Genomic DNA, 20,264 nt, shown 5'->3' on the forward strand with positions numbered 1-20,264 from the left:
TCCCACAGTGTTGTGTCTTTTTAAACAGGTGGATTCTTACCACTATCTACCATCCGTTTACCCATACTGATATATGTTGCTGTCACATTGACTTTACTTATGTGGTCATGGCATTAAAGAGATTAAAAGGAATTGGATACAGTCTTAGAAGTCCTCGATATGTCATACACGACTTTTCAGGTCAATACCAAAAATACAGCCGATTTTTCAATTAGTATCCATATGAGTTTGGGCTTCTGACTAGCTCCACCTCATAAAAAGCCAGAACATGGTGCATAGTGAGAAAATTCCACAATATTCATACCGCTTGAATTTATGCTCAAACTAGGATGGTCTTCATTGTTTTCTAAACTAATAAGGCTCACCTGCACTGGCGCTCTCCTGCACTGGTTCTCACCACCATATAACACCAGGATGGCCGAGTGGTTAAGGCGTTGGACTTAAGATCCAATGGATTTGTATCCGCGTGGGTTCGAACCCCACTCCTGTTATAAGTTTTAACCTACAGAGTTTCCTAAAAAAAGCAGTCAGAGAATAATAAAAAAAAGATAACTGTTGCACTTTATCGTGGTCTTTCTTATATAAGAAACCACGATTTAACTGTGGGGATGCCTGCAGAATAAACCCAAATTAAAAGCTCCTCCGTTGTTTTCGTTTCGACGTTCTTGTATTCTAAATGATAAATTGGTGAAATCTGATTTGGGCATGGGTAAGAGAGAATCTCAATATTATATAATTACTCAAATTAAGGGGTGTTTGAACAGGCTCTTTTGAGTATCCAATAAAGTGAAAACCTATAATATTAAACATTATTTAACTTGTAACTCTGACCATGTTGTATATCTGCTACAGTCCCCTCACAATTTTTTGTACAGCTCTTGTGCGAATTGTGGTAATTTTAAAAAGCATAAAAAGTCTTGTGTGTTTTTAAACTGGCGGAGTCTTACCACCGTCTACCATATCTGCTACAGTTCCTCACAATTTTTTGTACAGCTCTTGTGCGAATTGTGGTAATTTTAAAGAGAATAAAAAGTCTTGTGTGTTTTTAAACTGGTGGAGTCGTACCACCGTCTACCATCCGTTTACCCATAGCGATATGTTGCTGTCACATTGACTTTACTTATGTGGTCATGGCATTAAAGAGATTAAAAGGAATTGGATACAGTCATAGAAGTCCTCGATATGTCATACACGACTTTTCAGGTCAATACAAAAAATTCCACAATATTCACAGTTCATACCGCTTGAATTTATGCTCAAACTAGGATGGTCTTCATTGTTTTCGAAACTCATAAGGTTCATCTGCACCAGGATGGCCGAGTGGTTAAGGCGTTGGACTTAAGATCCAATGGATTTGTATCCGCGTGGCTTCAAACCCCACCCCTGTTATAAGTTTTAACCTACGGAGTTTCCTAAAAAAGAGCAGTCAGAGAATAATAGAAATAGGATAACTGTTGCACTTTATCGTGGCATTTCTTATATAAGAAACCACGATTTAACTGTGGGGATGCCTGCAGAATAAACCCAAATTAAAAGCTCCTCCGTTGTTTTCATTTCGACGTTCCTGTATTCTAAATGATAAATTGGTGAAATCTGATTTGGGCATGGGTAAGAGAGAATCTCAATATTATATTATTACTCAAATTAAGGGATGTTTTCTAAGTTTGGGGTGTGTGAACAGGCTCTTTTGAGTATCCAATAAAGTGAAAACCTAAGATATTAAACATTATTTAACTTGTAACTCTGACCATGTTGTATATCTGCTACAGTCCCCTCACAATTTTTTGTACAGCTCTTATGCGAATTGTGGTAATTTTAAAAAGCATAAAAAGTCTTGTGTGTTTTTAAACTGGTGGAGTCTTACCACCGTCTACCATATCTGCTACAGTTCCCTCACAATTTTTTGTACAGCTCTTGTGCGAATTGTGGTAATTTTAAAAAGCATAAAAAGTCTTGTGTGTTTTTAAACTGGTGGAGTCTTACCACCGTCTACCATCCATTTACCCATAGCGATATGTTGCTGTCACATTGACTTTACTTATGTGGTCATGGCATTAAAGAGATTAAAAGGAATTGGATACAGTCATAGAAGTCCTCGATATGTCATACACGACTTTTCAGGTCAATACCAAAAATACAGCCGATTTTCAATTAGTATCCATATGAGTTTGGGCTTCTGACTAACGCGACCTCATAAAAAGCCAGAACATGGTGCATAGTGAGAAAATTCCACAATATTCTACAGTTCATACCGCTTGAATTTATGCTCAAACTAGGATGGTCTTCATTGTTTTCTAAACTCATAAGGCTCACCTGCACTGGCGCTCTCCTGCACTGGCTCTCTCCTGCACTGGCTCTCTCCTGCACTGGCTCTCTCCTGCACTGGCTCTCTCCTGCACTGGCTCTTACCACCATATAACACCAGGATGGCCGAGTGGTTAAGGCATTGGACTTAAGATCCAATGGATTTGTATCCACGTGGGTTCGAACTCCTGGTAAAAGTTTTAACCTACGGAGTTTCCTAAAAAAGAGCAGTCAGAGAATAATAAAAAACAGGATAACTGTTGCACTTTATCGTGGCCTTTCCTATATAAGAAACCACGATTTAACTGTGGGGATGCCTGCAGAATAAACCCAAATTAAAGCTCCTCCGTTGTTTTTGTTTCGACGTTCCTGTATTCTAAATGATAAATTGGTGAAATCTGATTTGGGCATGGGTAAGAGAGAATCTCAATATTATATTATTACTCAAATTAAGGGGTGTTTTCCAAGTTTGGGGTGTGTGAACAGGCTCTTTTGAGTATCCAATAAAGTGAAACCCTATAATATTAAACATTATTTAACTTGTAACTCTGACCATGTTGTATATCTGCTACAGTCCCCTCACAATTTTTTGTACAGCTCTTGTGCGAATTGTGGTAATTTTAAAAAGCCTAAAAAGTCTTGTGTGTTTTTTAACTGGTGGTGTCTTACCACCGTCTACAATCCGTTTACCCATAGCGATATGTTGCTGTCACATTGACTTTACTTATGTAGTCATGGCATTAAAGAGATTAAAGGGAATTGGATACAGTCATAGAAGTCCTCGATATGTCATACACGACTTTTCAGGTCAATACCAAAAATACAGCCGATTTTCAATTAGTATTCATATGAGTTTGGGCTTCTGACTAGCCCGACCTCATAAAAAGCCAGAACATGGTGCATAGTGAGAAAATTCCCCAATATTCACAGTTCATACCGCTTGAATTTATGCTCAAACTAGGATGGTCTTCATTGTTTTCTAAACTCATAAGGCTCACCTGCACTGGCGCTCTCCTGCACTGGTTCTCACCACCGTATAACAACAGGATGGCCGAGTGGTTAAGGCGTTGGACTTAAGATCCAATGGATTTGTATCCACGTGGGTTCGAACCCCACTCCTTGTATAAGTTTTAACCTACGGAGTTTCCTAAAAAAGAGCAGTCAGAGAATAATAAAAAAAGGATAACTGTTGCACTTTATCGTGGCCTTTCTTATATAAGAAACCATGATTTAACTGTGGGGATGCCTGCAGAATAAACCCAAATTAAAAGCTCCTCCGTTGTTTTCGTTTCGACGTTACTGTATTCTAAATGATAAATTGGTGAAATCTGATTTGGGCATGGGTAAGAGAGAATCTCAATATTATATTATTACTCAAATTAAGGGGTGTTTTCCAAGTTTGGGGTGTGTGAACAGGCTCTTTTGAGTATCCAATAAAGTGAAAACCTATAATATTAAACATTATTTAACTTGTAACTCTGACCATGTTGTATATCTGCTACAGTCCCCTCACAATTTTTTGTACAGCTCTTGTGCGAATTGTGGTAATTTTAAAAAGCATAAAAAGTCTTGTGTGTTTTTAAACTGGTGGAGTCTTACCACCGTCTACCATATCTGCTACAGTTCCCTCACAATTTTTTGTACAGCTCTTGTGCGAATTGTGGTAATTTTAAAAAGCATAAAAAGTCTTGTGTGTTTTTAAACTGGTGGAGTCTTACCACCGTCTACCATCCATTTACCCATAGCGATATGTTGCTGTCACATTGACTTTACTTATGTGGTCATGGCATTAAAGAGATTAAAAGGAATTGGATACAGTCATAGAAGTCCTCGATATGTCATACACGACTTTTCAGGTCAATACCAAAAATACAGCCGATTTTCAATTAGTATCCATATGAGTTTGGGCTTCTGACTAGCGCGACCTCATAAAAAGCCAGAACATGGTGCATAGTGAGAAAATTCCACAATATTCTACAGTTCATACCGCTTGAATTTATGGTCAAACTAGGATGGTCTTCATTGTTTTCTAAACTCATAAGGCTCACCTGCACTGGCGCTCTCCTGCACTGGTTCTCACCACCTTATAACACCAGGATGGCCGAGTGGTTAAGGCGTTGGACTTAAGAACCAATGGATTTGTATCCACGTGGGTTTCGAACCCCACTCCTGGTAAAAGTTTTAACCTACGGAGTTTCCTAAAAAAGAGCAGTCAGAGAATAATAAAAAAAGGATAACTGTTGCACTTTATCGTGGCCTTTCTTATATAAGAAACCACGATTTAACTGTGGGGATGCCTGCAGAATAAACCCAAATTAAAAGCTCCTCCGTTGTTTTCGTTTCGACGTTCCTGTATTCTAAATGATAAATTGGTGAAATCTGATTTGGGCATGGGTAAGAGAGAATCTCAATATTATATTATTACTCAAATTAAGAGGTGTTTTCTAAGTTTGGGGTGTGTAAACAGGCTCTTTTGAGTATCCAATAAAGTGAAAACCTATGATATTAAACATTATTTAACTTGTAACTCTGACCATGTTGTATATCTGCTACAGTCCACTCACAATTTTTTGTACAGCTCTTGTGCGAATTGTGGTAATTTTAAAAAGCATAAAAAGTCTTGTGTGTTTTTAAACTGGTGGAGTCTTACCACCATCTACCATATCTGCTACAGTTCCCTCACAATTTTTTGTACAGCTCTTGTGCGAATTGTGGTAATTTTAAAAAGCATAAAAAGTCTTGTGTGTTTTTAAACTGGTGGAGTCTTACCACCGTCTACCATCCATTTACCCATAGCGATATGTTGCTGTCACATTGACTTTACTTATGTGGTCATGGCATTAAAGAGATTAAAAGGAATTGGATACAGTCATAGAAGTCCTCGATATGTCATACACGACTTTTCAGGTCAATACCAAAAATACAGCCGATTTTCAATTAGTATCCATATGAGTTTGGGCTTCTGACTAGCACGACCTCATAAAAAGCCAGAACATGGTGCATAGTGAGAAAATTCCACAATATTCACAGTTCATACCGCTTGAATTTATGCTCAAACTAGGATGGTCTTCATTGTTTTCTAAACTTATAAGGCTCACCTGCACTGGCGCTCTCCTGCACTGGCTCTCACCAAAATATAACACCAGGATGGCCGAGTGGTTAAGGCGTTGGACTTAAGATCCAATGGATTTGTATCCACGTGGGTTCGAACCCCACTCCTGTTAAAAGTTTTAACCTACGGAGTTTCCTTAAAAAGAGCAGTCAGAGAATAATAAATAAAAGATAACTGTTGCACTTTATCGTGGCCTTTCTTATATAAGAAACCACGATTTAACTGTGGGGATGCCTGCAGAATAAACCCAAATTAAAAGCTCCTCCGTTGTTTTCGTTTCGACGTTCCTGTATTCTAAATGATAAATTGGTGAAATCTGATTTGGGCATGGGTAAGAGAGAATCTCAATATTATATTATTACTCAAATTAAGGGGTGTTTTCCAAGTTTGGGGTGTGTGAACAGGCACCTTTGAGTATCCAATAAAGTGAAACCCTATAATATTAAACATTATTTAACTTGTAACTCTGACCATGTTGTATATCTGCTACAGTCCACTCACAATTTTTTGTACAGCTCTTGTGCGAATTGTGGTAATTTTAAAAAGCATAAAAAGTCTAGTGTGTTTTTAAACTGGTGGAGTCTTACCACCGTCTACCATCCATTTACCCATAGCGATATGTTGCTGTCACATTGACTTTACTTATGTGGTCATGGCATTAAAGAGATTAAAAGGAATTGGATACAGTCATAGAAGTCCTCGATATGTCATACACGACTTTTCAGGTCAATACCAAAAATACAGCCGATTTTCAATTAGTATCCATATGAGTTTGGGCTTCTGACTAGCACGACCTCATAAAAAGCCAGAACATGGTGCATAGTGAGAAAATTCCACAATATTCACAGTTCATACCGCTTGAATTTATGCTCAAACTAGGATGGTCTTCATTGTTTTCTAAACTTATAAGGCTCACCTGCACTGGCGCTCTCCTGCACTGGCTCTCACCACCATATAACACCAGGATGGCCGAGTGGTTAAGGCGTTGGACTTAAGATCCAATGGATTTGTATCCACGTGGGTTCGAACCCCACTCCTGTTAAATGTTTTAACCTACGGAGTTTCCTAAAAAAGAGCAGTCAGAGAATAATAAATAAAAGATAACTGTTGCACTTTATCGTGGCCTTTCATATATAAGAAACCACGATTTAACTGTGGGGATGCCTGCAGAATAAACCCAAATTAAAAGCTCCTCCGTTGTTTTCGTTTCGACGTTCCTGTATTCTAAATGATAAATTGGTGAAATCTGATTTGGGCATAGGTAAGAGAGAATCTCAATATTATATTATTACTCAAATTAAGGGGTGTTTTCCAAGTTTGGGGTGTGTGAACAGGCTCCTTTGAGTATCCAATAAAGTGAAACCCTATAATATTAAACATTATTTAACTTGTAACTCTGACCATGTTGTATATCTGCTACAGTCCCCTCACAATTTTTTGTACAGCTCTTGTGCGAATTGTGGTAATTTTAAAAAGCATAAAAAGTCTTGTGTGTTTTTAAACTGGTGGAGTCTTACCACCGTCTACCATATCTGCTACAGTTCCCTCACAATTTTTTGTACAGCTCTTGTGCGAATTGTGGTAATTTTAAAAAGCATAAAAAGTCTTATGTGTTTTTAAACTGGTGGAGTCTTACCACCGTCTACCATCCATTTACCCATAGCGATATGTTGCTGTCACATTGACTTTACTTATGTGGTCATGGCATTAAAGAGATTAAAAGGAATTGGATACAGTCATAGAAGTCCTCGATATGTCATACACGACTTTTCAGGTCAATACCAAAAATACAGCCGATTTTCAATTTGTATCCATATGAGTTTGGGCTTCTGACTAGCGCGACCTCATAAAAAGCCAGAACATGGTGCATAGTGAGAAAATTCCACAATATTCTACAGTTCATACCGCTTGAATTTATGCTCAAACTAGGATGGTCTTCATTGTTTTCTAAACGCATAAGGCTCACCTGCACTGGCGCTCTCCTGCACTGGTTCTCACCACCTTATAACACAAGGATGGCCGAGTGGTTAAGGCGTTGGACTTAAAAACCAATGGATTTGTATCCACGTGGGTTTCGAACCCCACTCCTGGTAAAAGTTTTAACCTACGGAGTTTCCTAAAAAAGAGCAGTCAGAGAATAATAAAAAAAGGATAACTGTTGCACTTTATCGTGGCCTTTCTTATATAAGAAACCACGATTTAACTGTGGGGATGCCTGCAGAATAAACCCAAATTAAAAGCTCCTCCGTTGTTTTCGTTTCGACGTTCCTGTATTCTAAATGATAAATTGGTGAAATCTGATTTGGGCATGGGTAAGAGAGAATCTCAATATTATATTATTACTCAAATTAAGAGGTGTTTTCTAAGTTTGGGGTGTGTAAACAGGCTCTTTTGAGTATCCAATAAAGTGAAAACCTATGATATTAAACATTATTTAACTTGTAACTCTGACCATGTTGTATATCTGCTACAGTCCACTCACAATTTTTTGTACAGCTCTTGTGCGAATTGTGGTAATTTTAAAAAGCATAAAAAGTCTAGTGTGTTTTTAAACTGGTGGAGTCTTACCACCGTCTACCATATCTGCTACAGTTCCCTCACAATTTTTTGTACAGCTCTTGTGCGAATTGTGGTAATTTTAAAAAGCATAAAAAGTCTTGTGTGTTTTTAAACTGGTGGAGTCTTACCACCGTCTACCATCCATTTACCCATAGCGATATGTTGCTGTCACATTGACTTTACTTATGTGGTCATGGCATTAAAGAGATTAAAAGGAATTGGATACAGTCATAGAAGTCCTCGATATGTCATACACGACTTTTCAGGTCAATACCAAAAATACAGCCGATTTTCAATTAGTATCCATATGAGTTTGGGCTTCTGACTAGCACGACCTCATAAAAAGCCAGAACATGGTGCATAGTGAGAAAATTCCACAATATTCACAGTTCATACCGCTTGAATTTATGCTCAAACTAGGATGGTCTTCATTGTTTTCTAAACTTATAAGGCTCACCTGCACTGGCGCTCTCCTGCACTGGCTCTCACCACCATAAAACACCAGGATGGCCGAGTGGTTAAGGCGTTGGACTTAAGATCCAATGGATTTGTATCCACGTGGGTTCGAACCCCACTCCTGTTAAATGTTTTAACCTACGGAGTTTCCTAAAAAAGAGCAGTCAGAGAATAATAAATAAAAGATAACTGTTGCACTTTATCGTGGCCTTTCATATATAAGAAACCACGATTTAACTGTGGGGATGCCTGCAGAATAAACCCAAATTAAAAGCTCCTCCGTTGTTTTCGTTTCGACGTTCCTGTATTCTAAATGATAAATTGGTGAAATCTGATTTGGGCATGGGTAAGAGAGAATCTCAATATTATATTATTACTCAAATTAAGGGGTGTTTTCCAAGTTTGGGGTGAGTGAACAGGCTCCTTTGAGTATCCAATAAAGTGAAACCCTATAATATTAAACATTATTTAACTTGTAACTCTGACCATGTTGTATATCTGCTACAGTCCCCTCACAATTTTTTGTACAGCTCTTGTGCGAATTGTGGTAATTTTAAAAAGCATAAAAAGTCTTGTGTGTTTTTAAACTGGTGGAGTCTTACCACCGTCTACCATATCTGCTACAGTTCCCTCACAATTTTTTGTACAGCTCTTGTGCGAATTGTGGTAATTTTAAAAAGCATAAAAAGTCTTATGTGTTTTTAAACTGGTGGAGTCTTACCACCGTCTACCATCCATTTACCCATAGCGATATGTTGCTGTCACATTGACTTTACTTATGTGGTCATGGCATTAAAGAGATTAAAAGGAATTGGATACAGTCATAGAAGTCCTCGATATGTCATACACGACTTTTCAGGTCAATACCAAAAATACAGCCGATTTTCAATTAGTATCCATATGAGTTTGGGCTTCTGACTAGCGCGACCTCATAAAAAGCCAGAACATGGTGCATAGTGAGAAAATTCCACAATATTCTACAGTTCATACCGCTTGAATTTATGCTCAAACTAGGATGGTCTTCATTGTTTTCTAAACGCATAAGGCTCACCTGCACTGGCGCTCTCCTGCACTGGTTCTCACCACCTTATAACACAAGGATGGCCGAGTGGTTAAGGCGTTGGACTTAAAAACCAATGGATTTGTATCCACGTGGGTTTCGAACCCCACTCCTGGTAAAAGTTTTAACCTACGGAGTTTCCTAAAAAAGAGCAGTCAGAGAATAATAAAAAAAGGATAACTGTCGCACTTTATCGTGGCCTTTCTTATATAAGAAACCATGATTTAACTGTGGGGATGCCTGCAGAATAAACCCAAATGAAAAGCTCCTCCGTTGTTTTCGTTTCGACGTTCCTGTATTCTAAATGATAAATTGGTGAAATCTGATTTGGGCATGGGTAAGAGAGAATCTCAATATTATATTATTACTCAAATTAAGGGGTGTTTTCCAAGTTTGGGGTGTGTGAACAGGCTCTTTTGAGTATCCAATAAAGTCAAAACCTATAATATTAAACATTATTTAACTTGTAACTCTGACCATGTTGTATATCTGCTACAGTCCCCTCACAATTTTTTGTACAGCTCTTGTGCGAATTGTGGTAATTTTAAAAAGCATAAAAAGTCTTGTGTGTTTTTAAACTGGTGGAGTCTTACCACCGTCTACCATATCTGCTACAGTTCCCTCACAATTTTTTGTACAGCTCTTGTGCGAATTGTGGTAATTTTAAAAAGCATAAAAAGTCTTGTGTGTTTTTAAACTGGTGGAGTCTTACCACCGTCTACCATCCATTTACCCATAGCGATATGTTGCTGTCACATTGACTTTACTTATGTGGTCATGGCATTAAAGAGATTAAAAGGAATTGGATACAGTCATAGAAGTCCTCGATATGTCATACACGACTTTTCAGGTCAATACCAAAAATACAGCCGATTTTCAATTAGTATCCATATGAGTTTGGGCTTCTGACTAGCACGACCTCATAAAAAGCCAGAACATGGTGCATAGTGAGAAAATTCCACAATATTCACAGTTCATACCGCTTGAATTTATGCTCAAACTAGGATGGTCTTCATTGTTTTCTAAACTCATAAGGCTCACCTGCACTGGCGCTCTCCTGCACTGGCTCTTACCGCCATATAACACCAGGATGGCCGAGTGGTTAAGGCGTTGGACTTAAGATCCAATGGATTTGTATCCATGTGGGTTCGAACCCCACTCCTGTTAAAAGTTTTAACCTACGGAGTTTCCTAAAAAAGAGCAGTCAGAGAATAATAAATAAAAGATAACTGTTGCACTTTATCGTGGCCTTTCTTATATAAGAAACCACGATTTAACTGTGGGGATGCCTGCAGAATAAACCCAAATTAAAAGCTCCTCCGTTGTTTTCGTTTCGACGTTCCTGTATTCTAAATGATAAATTGGTGAAATCTGATTTGGGCATGGGTAAGAGAGAATCTCAATATTATATTATTACTCAAATTAAGGGGTGTTTTCCAAGTTTGGGGTGTGTGAACAGGCTCCTTTGAGTATCCAATAAAGTGAAACCCTATAATATTAAACATTATTTAACTTGTAACTCTGACAATGTTGTATATCTGCTACAGTCCCCTCACAATTTTTTGTACAGCTCTTGTGCGAATTGTGGTAATTTTAAAAAGCATAAAAAGTCTTGTGTGTTTTTAAACTGGTGGAGTCTTACCACCGTCTACCATATCTGCTACAGTTCCCTCACAATTTTTTGTACAGCTCTTGTGCGAATTGTGGTAATTTTAAAAAGCATAAAAAGTCTTATGTGTTTTTAAACTGGTGGAGTCTTACCACCGTCTACCATCCATTTACCCATAGCGATATGTTGCTGTCACATTGACTTTACTTATGTGGTCATGGCATTAAAGAGATTAAAAGGAATTGGATACAGTCATAGAAGTCCTCGATATGTCATACACGACTTTTCAGGTCAATACCAAAAATACAGCCGATTTTCAATTAGTATCCATATGAGTTTGGGCTTCTGACTAGCGCGACCTCATAAAAAGCCAGAACATGGTGCATAGTGAGAAAATTCCACAATATTCTACAGTTCATACCGCTTGAATTTATGCTCAAACTAGGATGGTCTTCATTGTTTTCTAAACTCATAAGGCTCACCTGCACTGGCGCTCTCCTGCATTGGCTCTCGCCACCATATAACACCAGGATGGCCGAGTGGTTAAGGTGTTGGACTTAAGATCCAATGGATTTGAATCCACGTGGGTTCGAACCCCACTCCTGGTAAAAGTTTTAACCTACAGAGTTTCCTAAAAAAGAGCAGTCAGAGAATAATAAAAAACAGGATAACTGTTGCACTTTATCGTGGCCTTTCTTATATAAGAAACCACGATTTAACTGTGGGGATGCCTGCAGAATAAAACCAAATTAAAAGCTCCTCCGTTGTTTTCGTTTCGACGTTCCTGTATTCTAAATGATAAATTGGTGAAATCTGATTTGGGCATGGGTAAGAGAGAATCTCAATATTATATTATTACTCAAATTAAGGGGTGTTTTCTAAGTTTGGGGTGTGTAAACAGGCTCTTTTGAGTATCCAATAAAGTGAAAACCTATGATATTAAACATTATTTAACTTGTAACTCTGACCATGTTGTATATCTGCTACAGTCCCCTCCCAATTTTTTGTACAGCTCTTGTGCGAATTGTGGTAATTTTAAAAAGCATAAAAAGTCTTGTGTGTTTTTAAACTGGTGGAGTCTTACCACCGTCTACCATATCTGCTACAGTTCCCTCACAATTTTTTGTACAGCTCTTGTGCGAATTGTGGTAATTTTAAAAAGCATAAAAAGTCTTATGTGTTTTTAAACTGGTGGAGTCTTACCACCGTCTACCATCCATTTACCCATAGCGATATGTTGCTGTCACATTGACTTTACTTATGTGGTCATGGCATTAAAGAGATTAAAAGGAATTGGATACAGTCATAGAAGTCCTCGATATGTCATACACGACTTTTCAGGTCAATACCAAAAATACAGCCGATTTTCAATTAGTATCCATATGAGTTTGGGCTTCTGACTAGCGCGACCTCATAAAAAGCCAGAACATGGTGCATAGTGAGAAAATTCCACAATATTCTACAGTTCATACCGCTTGAATTTATGCTCAAACTAGGATGGTCTTCATTGTTTTCTAAACTCATAAGGCTCACCTGCACTGGCGCTCTCCTGCATTGGCTCTCGCCACCATATAACACCAGGATGGCCGAGTGGTTAAGGTGTTGGACTTAAGATCCAATGGATTTGAATCCACGTGGGTTCGAACCCCACTCCTGGTAAAAATTTTAACCTACGGAGTTTCCTAAAAAAGAGCAGTCAGAGAATAATAAAAAAAGGATAACTGTCGCACTTTATCGTGGCCTTTCTTATATAAGAAACCATGATTTAACTGTGGGGATGCCTGCAGAATAAACCCAAATGAAAAGCTCCTCCGTTGTTTTCGTTTCGACGTTCCTGTATTCTAAATGATAAATTGGTGAAATCTGATTTGGGCATGGGTAAGAGAGAATCTCAATATTATATTATTACTCAAATTAAGGGGTGTTTTCCAAGTTTGGGGTGTGTGAACAGGCTCTTTTGAGTATCCAATAAAGTCAAAACCTATAATATTAAACATTATTTAACTTGTAACTCTGACCATGTTGTATATCTGCTACAGTCCCCTCACAATTTTTTGTACAGCTCTTGTGCGAATTGTGGTAATTTTAAAAAGCATAAAAAGTCTTGTGTGTTTTTAAACTGGTGGAGTCTTACCACCGTCTACCATATCTGCTACAGTTCCCTCACAATTTTTTGCACAGCTCTTGTGCGAATTGTGGTAATTTTAAAAAGCATAAAAAGTCTTGTGTGTTTTTAAACTGGTGGAGTCTTACCACCGTCTACCATCCATTTACCCATAGCGATATGTTGCTGTCACATTGACTTTACTTATGTGGTCATGGCATTAAACAGATTAAAAGGAATTGGATACAGTCATAGAAGTCCTCGATATGTCATACACGACTTTTCAGGTCAATACCAAAAATACAGCCGATTTTCAATTAGTATCCATATGAGTTTGGGCTTCTGACTAGCACGACCTCATAAAAAGCCAGAACATGGTGCATAGTGAGAAAATTCCACAATATTCACAGTTCATACCGCTTGAATTTATGCTCAAACTAGGATGGTCTTCATTGTTTTCTAAACTCATAAGGCTCACCTGCACTGGCGCTCTCCTGCACTGGCTCTTACCACCACATAACTCCAGGATGGCCGAGTGGTTAAGGCGTTGGACTTAAGATCCAATGGATTTGTATCCACGTGGGTTCGAACCCCACTCCTGATAAAAGATTTAACCTACGGAGTTTCCTAAAAAAGAGCAGTCAGAGAATAATAAAAAAAAGATAACTGTTGCACTTTATCGTGGCCTTTCTTATATAAGAAACCACGATTTAACTGTGGGGATGCCTGCAGAATAAAACCAAATTAAAAGCTCCTCCGTTGTTTTCGTTTCGACGTTCCTGTATTCTAAATGATAAATTGGTGAAATCTGATTTGGGTATGGGTAAGAGAGAATCTCAATATTATATTATTACTCAAATTAAGGGGTGTTTTCTAAGTTTGGGGTGTGTAAACAGGCTCTTTTGAGTATCCAATAAAGTGAAAACCTATGATATTAAACATTATTTAACTTGTAACTCTGACCATGTTGTATATCTGATACAGTCCCCTCCCAATTTTTTGTACAGCTCTTGTGCGAATTGTGGTAATTTTAAAAAGCATAAAAAGTCTTGTGTGTTTTTAAACTGGTGGAGTCTTACCACCGTCTACCATATCTGCTACAGTTCCCTCACAATTTTTTGTACAGCTCTTGTGCGAATTGTGGTAATTTTAAAAAGCATAAAAAGTCTTATGTGTTTTTAAACTGGTGGAGTCTTACCACCGTCTACCATCCATTTACCCATAGCGATATGTTGCTGTCACCATTGACTTTACTTATGTGGTCATGGCATTAAAGAGATTAAAAGGAATTGGATACAGTCATAGAAGTCCTCGATATGTCATACACGACTTTTCAGGTCAATACCAAAAATACAGCCGATTTTCAATTAGTATCCATATGAGTTTGGGCTTCTGACTAGCGCGACCTCATAAAAAGCCAGAACATGGTGCATAGTGAGAAAATTCCACAATATTCTACAGTTCATACCGCTTGAATTTATGCTCAAACTAGGATGGTCTTCATTGTTTTCTAAACTCATAAGGCTCACCTGCACTGGTGCTCTCCTGCATTGGCTCTCACCACCATATAACACCAGGATGGCCGAGTGGTTAAGGCGTTGGACTTAAGATCCAATGGATTTGTATCCACGTGGGTTCGAACCCCACTCCTGGTAAAAGTTTTAACCTACGGAGTTTCCTAAAAAAGAGCAGTCAGAGAATAATAAAAAACAGGATAAGTGTTGCACTTTATCGTGGCCTTTCTTATATAAGAAACCACGATTTAACTGTGGGGATGCCTGCAGAATAAACCCAAATTAAAAGCTCCTCCGTTGTTTTCGTTTCGACGTTCCTGTATTCTAAATGATAAATTGGTGAAATCTGATTTGGGCATGGGTAAGAGAGAATCTCAATATTATATTATTACTCAAATTAAGGGGTGTTTTCCAAGTTTGGGGTGTGTGAACAGGCTCCTTTGAGTATCCAATAAAGTGAAACCCTATAATATTAAACATTATTTAACTTGTAACTCTGACCATGTTGTATATCTGCTACAGTCCACTCACAATTTTTTGTACAGCTCTTGTGCGAATTGTGGTAATTTTAAAAAGCATAAAAAGTCTAGTGTGTTTTTAAACTGGTGGAGTCTTACCACCGTCTACCATATCTGCTACAGTTCCCTCACAATTTTTTGTACAGCTTTTGTGCGAATTGTGGTAATTTTAAAAAGCATAAAAAGTCTTATGTGTTTTTAAACTGGTGGAGTCTTACCACCGTCTACCATCCATTTACCCATAGCGATATGTTGCTGTCACCATTGACTTTACTTATGTGGTCATGGCATTAAAGAGATTAAAAGGAATTGGATACAGTCATAGAAGTCCTCGATATGTCATACACGACTTTTCAGGTCAATACCAAAAATACAGCCGATTTTCAATTAGTATCCATATGAGTTTGGGCTTCTGACTAGCGCGACCTCATAAAAAGCCAGAACATGGTGCATAGTGAGAAAATTCCACAATATTCTACAGTTCATACCGCTTGAATTTATGCTCAAACTAGGATGGTCTTCATTGTTTTCTAAACTCATAAGGCTCACCTGCACTGGTGCTCTCCTGCATTGGCTCTCACCACCATATAACACCAGGATGGCCGAGTGGTTAAGGCGTTGGACTTAAGATCCAATGGATTTGTATCCACGTGGGTTCGAACCCCACTCCTGGTAAAAGTTTTAACCTACGGAGTTTCCTAAAAAAGAGCAGTCAGAGAATAATAAAAAACAGGATAAGTGTTGCACTTTATCGTGGCCTTTCTTATATAAGAAACCACGATTTAACTGTGGGGATGCCTGCAGAATAAACCCAAATTAAAAGCTCCTCCGTTGTTTTCGTTTCGACGTTCCTGTATTCTAAATGATAAATTGGTGAAATCTGATTTGGGCATGGGTAAGAGAGAATCTCAATATTATATTATTACTCAAATTAAGGGGTGTTTTCCAAGTTTGGGGTGTGTGAACAGGCTCCTTTGAGTATCCAATAAAGTGAAACCCTATAATATTAAACATTATTTAACTTGTAACTCTGACCATGTTGTATATCTGCTACAGTCCACTCACAATTTTTTGTACAGCTCTTGTGCGAATTGTGGTAATTTTAAAAAGCATAAAAAGTCTAGTGTGTTTTTTAAACTGGTGGAGTCTTACCACCGTCTACCATATCTGCTACAGTTCCCTCACAATTTTTTGTACAGCTCTTGTGCGAATTGTGGTAATTTTAAAAAGCATAAAAAGTCTTGTGTGTTTTTAAACTGGTGGAGTCTTACCACCGTCTACCATCCATTACCCATAGCGATATGTTGCTGTCACATTGACTTTACTTATGTGGTCATGGCATTAAAGAGATTAAAAGGAATTGGATACAGTCATAGAAGTCCTCGATATGTCATACACGACTTTTCAGGTCAATACCAAAAATACAGCCGATTTTCAATTAGTATCCATATGAGTTTGGGCTTCTGACTAGCACGACCTCATAAAAAGCCAGAACATGGTGCATAGTGAGAAAATTCCACAATATTCACATTTCATACCGCTTGAATTTATGCTCAAACTAGGATGGTCTTCATTGTTTTCTAAACTTATAAGGCTCACCTGCACTGGCGCTCTCCTGCACTGGCGCTCTCCTGCACTGGCTCTCACCACCATATAACACCAGGATGGCCGAGTGGTTAAGGCGTTGGACTTAAGATCCAATGGATTTGTATCCACGTGGGTTCGAACCCCACTCCTGTTAAAAGTTTTAACCTACGGAGTTTCCTAAAAAAGAGCAGTCAGAGAATAATAAATAAAAGATAACTGTTGCACTTTATCGTGGCCTTTCTTATATAAGAAACCACGATTTAACTGTGGGGATGCCTGCAGAATAAACCCAAATTAAAAGCTCCTCCGTTGTTTTCGTTTCGACGTTCCTGTATTCTAAATGATAAATTGGTGAAATCTGATTTGGGCATGGGTAAGAGAGAATCTCAATATTATATTATTACTCAAATTAAGGGGTGTTTTCCAAGTTTGGGGTGTGTGAACAGGCTCCTTTGAGTATCCAATAAAGTGAAACCCTATAATATTAAACATTATTTAACTTGTAACTCTGACCATGTTGTATATCTGCTACAGTCCACTCACAATTTTTTGTACAGCTCTTGTGCGAATTGTGGTAATTTTAAAAAGCATAAAAAGTCTAGTGTGTTTTTAAACTGGTGGAGTCTTACCACCGTCTACCATATCTGCTACAGTTCCCTCACAATTTTTTGTACAGCTCTTGTGCGAATTGTGGTAATTTTAAAAAGCATAAAAAGTCTTATGTGTTTTTAAACTGGTGGAGTCTTACCACCGTCTACCATCCATTTACCCATAGCGATATGTTGCTGTCACCATTGACTTTACTTATGTGGTCATGGCATTAAAGAGATTAAAAGGAATTGGATACAGTCATAGAAGTCCTCGATATGTCATACACGACTTTTCAGGTCAATACCAAAAATACAGCCGATTTTCAATTAGTATCCATATGAGTTTGGGCTTCTGACTAGCGCGACCTCATAAAAAGCCAGAACATGGTGCATAGTGAGAAAATTCCACAATATTCTACAGTTCATACCGCTTGAATTTATGCTCAAACTAGGATGGTCTTCATTGTTTTCTAAACTCATAAGGCTCACCTGCACTGGTGCTCTCCTGCATTGGCTCTCACCACCATATAACACCAGGATGGCCGAGTGGTTAAGGCGTTGGACTTAAGATCCAATGGATTTGTATCCACGTGGGTTCGAACCCCACTCCTGGTAAAAGTTTTAACCTACGGAGTTTCCTAAAAAAGAGCAGTCAGAGAATAATAAAAAACAGGATAAGTGTTGCACTTTATCGTGGCCTTTCTTATATAAGAAACCACGATTTAACTGTGGGGATGCCTGCAGAATAAACCCAAATTAAAAGCTCCTCCGTTGTTTTCGTTTCGACGTTCCTGTATTCTAAATGATAAATTGGTGAAATCTGATTTGGGCATGGGTAAGAGAGAATCTCAATATTATATTATTACTCAAATTAAGGGGTGTTTTCCAAGTTTGGGGTGTGTGAACAGGCTCCTTTGAGTATCCAATAAAGTGAAACCCTATAATATTAAACATTATTTAACTTGTAACTCTGACCATGTTGTATATCTGCTACAGTCCACTCACAATTTTTTGTACAGCTCTTGTGCGAATTGTGGTAATTTTAAAAAGCATAAAAAGTCTAGTGTGTTTTTTAAACTGGTGGAGTCTTACCACCGTCTACCATATCTGCTACAGTTCCCTCACAATTTTTTGTACAGCTCTTGTGCGAATTGTGGTAATTTTAAAAAGCATAAAAAGTCTTGTGTGTTTTTAAACTGGTGGAGTCTTACCACCGTCTACCATCCATTACCCATAGCGATATGTTGCTGTCACATTGACTTTACTTATGTGGTCATGGCATTAAAGAGATTAAAAGGAATTGGATACAGTCATAGAAGTCCTCGATATGTCATACACGACTTTTCAGGTCAATACCAAAAATACAGCCGATTTTCAATTAGTATCCATATGAGTTTGGGCTTCTGACTAGCACGACCTCATAAAAAGCCAGAACATGGTGCATAGTGAGAAAATTCCACAATATTCACATTTCATACCGCTTGAATTTATGCTCAAACTAGGATGGTCTTCATTGTTTTCTAAACTTATAAGGCTCACCTGCACTGGCGCTCTCCTGCACTGGCTCTCACCACCATATAACACCAGGATGGCCGAGTGGTTAAGGCGTTGGACTTAAGATCCAATGGATTTGTATCCACGTGGGTTCGAACCCCACTCCTGTTAAAAGTTTTAACCTACGGAGTTTCCTAAAAAAGAGCAGTCAGAGAATAATAAATAAAAGATAACTGTTGCACTTTATCGTGGCCTTTCTTATATAAGAAACCACGATTTAACTGTGGGGATGCCTGCAGAATAAACCCAAATTAAAAGCTCCTCCGTTGTTTTCGTTTCGACGTTCCTGTATTCTAAATGATAAATTGGTGAAATCTGATTTGGGCATGGGTAAGAGAGAATCTCAATATTATATTATTACTCAAATTAAGGGGTGTTTTCCAAGTTTGGGGTGTGTGAACAGGCTCCTTTGAGTATCCAATAAAGTGAAACCCTATAATATTAAACATTATTTAACTTGTAACTCTGACCATGTTGTATATCTGCTACAGTCCACTCACAATTTTTTGTACAGCTCTTGTGCGAATTGTGGTAATTTTAAAAAGCATAAAAAGTCTAGTGTGTTTTTAAACTGGTGGAGTCTTACCACCGTCTACCATATCTGCTACAGTTCCCTCACAATTTTTTGTACAGCTCTTGTGCGAATTGTGGTAATTTTAAAAAGCATAAAAAGTCTTGTGTGTTTTTAAACTGGTGGAGTCTTACCACCGTCTACCATCCATTTACCCATAGCGATATGTTGCTGTCACATTGACTTTACTTATGTGGTCATGGCATTAAAGAGATTAAAAGGAATTGGATACAGTCATAGAAGTCCTCGATATGTCATACACGACTTTTCAGGTCAATACCAAAAATACAGCCGATTTTCAATTAGTATCCATATGAGTTTGGGCTTCTGACTAGCGCGACCTCATAAAAAGCCAGAACATGGTGCATAGTGAGAAAATTCCACAATATTCTACAGTTCATACCGCTTGAATTTATGCTCAAACTAGGATGGTCTTCATTGTTTTCTAAACTCATAAGGCTCACCTGCACTGGCGCTCTCCTGCACTGGTTCTCACCACCTTATAACACCAGGATGGCCGAGTGGTTAAGGCGTTGGACTTAAGATCCAATGGATTTGTATCCACGTGGGTTTCGAACCCCACTCCTGGTAAAAGTTTTAACCTACGGAGTTTCCTAAAAAAGAGCAGTCAGAGAATAATAAAAAAAGGATAACTGTCGCACTTTATCGTGGCCTTTCTTATATAAGAAACCATGATTTAACTGTGGGGATGCCTGCAGAATAAAC

The 20,264-nt window shown here is 38.2% G+C and overlaps 19 non-coding genes across 19 annotated transcripts; all 19 read left to right on the forward strand.

Moving 5' to 3' along the window:
• The first annotated feature begins 408 nt into the window (after positions 1-408).
• TRNAL-UAA (transfer RNA leucine (anticodon UAA)) lies at positions 409-491 on the forward strand. The gene has a single exon. It is a non-coding gene; the product is annotated as a tRNA-Leu (tRNA).
• An 815-nt stretch (positions 492-1,306) lies between these two features.
• On the forward strand, positions 1,307-1,389 carry TRNAL-UAA (transfer RNA leucine (anticodon UAA)). The gene has a single exon. It is a non-coding gene; the product is annotated as a tRNA-Leu (tRNA).
• A 1,954-nt stretch (positions 1,390-3,343) lies between these two features.
• TRNAL-UAA (transfer RNA leucine (anticodon UAA)) lies at positions 3,344-3,428 on the forward strand. The gene has a single exon. It is a non-coding gene; the product is annotated as a tRNA-Leu (tRNA).
• Positions 3,429-4,395: 967 nt separating this feature from the next.
• TRNAL-UAA (transfer RNA leucine (anticodon UAA)) lies at positions 4,396-4,479 on the forward strand. Its single transcript has one exon. It is a non-coding gene; the product is annotated as a tRNA-Leu (tRNA).
• A 966-nt stretch (positions 4,480-5,445) lies between these two features.
• On the forward strand, positions 5,446-5,528 carry TRNAL-UAA (transfer RNA leucine (anticodon UAA)). Its single transcript has one exon. It is a non-coding gene; the product is annotated as a tRNA-Leu (tRNA).
• An 847-nt stretch (positions 5,529-6,375) lies between these two features.
• TRNAL-UAA (transfer RNA leucine (anticodon UAA)) lies at positions 6,376-6,458 on the forward strand. Its single transcript has one exon. It is a non-coding gene; the product is annotated as a tRNA-Leu (tRNA).
• A 967-nt stretch (positions 6,459-7,425) lies between these two features.
• Positions 7,426-7,509, forward strand: TRNAL-UAA (transfer RNA leucine (anticodon UAA)). The gene has a single exon. It is a non-coding gene; the product is annotated as a tRNA-Leu (tRNA).
• Positions 7,510-8,475: 966 nt separating this feature from the next.
• Positions 8,476-8,558, forward strand: TRNAL-UAA (transfer RNA leucine (anticodon UAA)). The gene has a single exon. It is a non-coding gene; the product is annotated as a tRNA-Leu (tRNA).
• Positions 8,559-9,525: 967 nt separating this feature from the next.
• On the forward strand, positions 9,526-9,609 carry TRNAL-UAA (transfer RNA leucine (anticodon UAA)). The gene has a single exon. It is a non-coding gene; the product is annotated as a tRNA-Leu (tRNA).
• A 966-nt stretch (positions 9,610-10,575) lies between these two features.
• Positions 10,576-10,658, forward strand: TRNAL-UAA (transfer RNA leucine (anticodon UAA)). The gene has a single exon. It is a non-coding gene; the product is annotated as a tRNA-Leu (tRNA).
• A 967-nt stretch (positions 10,659-11,625) lies between these two features.
• On the forward strand, positions 11,626-11,708 carry TRNAL-UAA (transfer RNA leucine (anticodon UAA)). Its single transcript has one exon. It is a non-coding gene; the product is annotated as a tRNA-Leu (tRNA).
• A 968-nt stretch (positions 11,709-12,676) lies between these two features.
• Positions 12,677-12,759, forward strand: TRNAL-UAA (transfer RNA leucine (anticodon UAA)). Its single transcript has one exon. It is a non-coding gene; the product is annotated as a tRNA-Leu (tRNA).
• A 966-nt stretch (positions 12,760-13,725) lies between these two features.
• Positions 13,726-13,810, forward strand: TRNAL-UAA (transfer RNA leucine (anticodon UAA)). Its single transcript has one exon. It is a non-coding gene; the product is annotated as a tRNA-Leu (tRNA).
• A 966-nt stretch (positions 13,811-14,776) lies between these two features.
• TRNAL-UAA (transfer RNA leucine (anticodon UAA)) lies at positions 14,777-14,859 on the forward strand. Its single transcript has one exon. It is a non-coding gene; the product is annotated as a tRNA-Leu (tRNA).
• Positions 14,860-15,828: 969 nt separating this feature from the next.
• TRNAL-UAA (transfer RNA leucine (anticodon UAA)) lies at positions 15,829-15,911 on the forward strand. Its single transcript has one exon. It is a non-coding gene; the product is annotated as a tRNA-Leu (tRNA).
• Positions 15,912-16,894: 983 nt separating this feature from the next.
• Positions 16,895-16,977, forward strand: TRNAL-UAA (transfer RNA leucine (anticodon UAA)). The gene has a single exon. It is a non-coding gene; the product is annotated as a tRNA-Leu (tRNA).
• Positions 16,978-17,945: 968 nt separating this feature from the next.
• On the forward strand, positions 17,946-18,028 carry TRNAL-UAA (transfer RNA leucine (anticodon UAA)). The gene has a single exon. It is a non-coding gene; the product is annotated as a tRNA-Leu (tRNA).
• A 967-nt stretch (positions 18,029-18,995) lies between these two features.
• On the forward strand, positions 18,996-19,078 carry TRNAL-UAA (transfer RNA leucine (anticodon UAA)). Its single transcript has one exon. It is a non-coding gene; the product is annotated as a tRNA-Leu (tRNA).
• Positions 19,079-20,045: 967 nt separating this feature from the next.
• TRNAL-UAA (transfer RNA leucine (anticodon UAA)) lies at positions 20,046-20,129 on the forward strand. Its single transcript has one exon. It is a non-coding gene; the product is annotated as a tRNA-Leu (tRNA).
• The last annotated feature ends 135 nt before the right edge of the window (positions 20,130-20,264 follow it).

The sequence above is a fragment of the Rhinoderma darwinii genome, chromosome 4 (genome assembly GCF_050947455.1).
Source record: "Rhinoderma darwinii isolate aRhiDar2 chromosome 4, aRhiDar2.hap1, whole genome shotgun sequence".
NCBI lineage: Eukaryota > Metazoa > Chordata > Amphibia > Anura > Rhinodermatidae > Rhinoderma > Rhinoderma darwinii.